The following is a 1,990-nucleotide window of genomic DNA, read 5'->3' on the forward strand; positions in this document are numbered from 1 at the left end:
GAAGTTTTTAAGAGGAGATTAACTCTAGGAGATGGCTAGAGGCACATTGTGGAGGATTGCAAGTGGAGTCGAAGAATTCATCACAATTTTCTTCTTTTCTACTTTGAATTTCTGTATTTTGGATGCTTTTTATTTCTTCTATGGTTATTATGAATTTGATCATGAACTAAACTCTTTTTCTAGGGTGTTAATGGATTCTCCTGAACCTTTATTTTAAATTAATGCAAGTTTTATGATTTCAATTCTATCTTGTGATTTATTCAATTTGAATCTAATGCTTGTGAATGATTGATCACCATTGACATGAAATATATGATTTTGATTCGAAATCTGAGAAGTGAGAATTGAATATGTTGGAATTGAATAAACATAGATTTCATATTAGGACGAGAGTACCTGTGTGGTCTGTGTAGTTTTAGGGTTGTTAATCTTAATGCCTGTCTTATGTTTATTTATCACAGAAATGTAGAAAATTTGCATAGGATTGAGACTTATATATCCTAATATGAATATAAGTTATTATTGTTGACCTGCTATCACAAGAGAAAAATTGAATAGTAAGATTTGTGTTAATGAGAATTTAAGAGGATGGTTGATGAAATTGATTGCCCTTGTGTTTAATCCATTGAATTTTCTTAACGTTGTTTATTTTCAGTTCTTGAAGTTAATTTTAGATTTTACAATTTTAGTTAATTCTTGAGACTCAATTATCGTAAGCCAAATAGAAATAGGAATTAAGTTTTGGTACTTAATATACAGTCCTCGTGGGAACGATATCACTTACTCTTTATTACTTGTTACGATTACGTGCACTTGCGTATCGATTTTACACAAGTTTTTGGTGCCGTTGCCGAGGACTGTTGTTACTAATATTAAGAAATTAATTCTTTTTCTAATTTGGTTGCTTTTCTTTTATAACGTTCTCATTCTGGTTTTCTTTTGCAATTTGTGCTTTCAGGTATTCATATAGTTTATGCGACGACAGGGGTCTGAATCAAGGGTGCCTGTTGATCCTGAAATTGAGAAAACCTATAGAAGAAATCGGAAACAGAAAAGAGTAGAAAGAATGGCTCAGAACAGAGGTAACAGAGGGTTGAAAACATTGCCCATGACAACGCTGAGAATATAAATGCGGGGATAGCAGCAGGTAATGTTGGAGGAGTAGGTGTTGATGAACGAGTTGTACCAGTTCAGCAACCAATGCAAAGAAGTTTGAGGGACTATGTGCTACCTACTGTAATGGGGGCATAGTCATGCATTAGACCTCCAGCAGTGGAGACTAATAATTTTGAAATTAAGCCAGCTATATTGCAAACGGTACAATCATCAGTTCAGTTTGGGGGATCACCAACGGAAGACCCAAACTTACATTTGGCTAATTTCCTAGAGCTCTGTGCCACATTCAAGATGAACGGAGTGACAAACGATGCAGTGAGGTTGAGACTATTCCCGTTTTCATTGAGGGACCGAGCAAAGATTTGGCTTATTTCTCTGGAAGCCAATTCTATCACAACATGAGAGGAGCTAACTCAGAAATTTTTAGCAAAATTTTTCCCACCATCGCTGTCTGCAAGGTATAGAGGTGAAATCAACAATTTTCACCAAAAAGATGGTGAATCGCTGTATGATGCGTGGGAGAGGTTTAAGGAGCTGCTGAGAAAATGTCCCCATCATGGAATTGAAAAATGGATGCTAGTCCATATTTTTTACAATGGTTTGTGTGGTACTACTCGTACAATCATAGATGCAGCGTCTGGAGGAGCTTTCATGAGTAAGAGCGCTAATGAAGCTTATGATCTGTTGGAAGAAATGGCTATGAATAACTATCAATGGCCATCAGAAAGAGAAATCACTAAGAAGGTGGTTGGAGTGCATGAATTGGATGCCATCTCAATGTTGTCCGCTCAAGTGGCAACATTAACCAAACAGTTACAACAGAACAACATTCAAGCTCAAGCTCCAGTTATGCAGATGCAGATTATGTGTGAGT

At 36.3% G+C, this 1,990-nt stretch overlaps 1 non-coding gene across 1 annotated transcript; it reads right to left on the bottom strand.

Moving 5' to 3' along the window:
• Positions 1-1,572: 1,572 nt before the first annotated feature.
• On the bottom strand, positions 1,573-1,679 carry LOC133820681 (small nucleolar RNA R71). The gene has a single exon (XR_009887083.1). It is a non-coding gene; the product is annotated as a small nucleolar RNA R71 (small nucleolar RNA).
• Between the last annotated feature and the right edge of the window lie 311 nt (positions 1,680-1,990).

The sequence above is a fragment of the Humulus lupulus genome, chromosome 2 (genome assembly GCF_963169125.1).
Source record: "Humulus lupulus chromosome 2, drHumLupu1.1, whole genome shotgun sequence".
Taxonomy (NCBI): domain Eukaryota; kingdom Viridiplantae; phylum Streptophyta; class Magnoliopsida; order Rosales; family Cannabaceae; genus Humulus; species Humulus lupulus.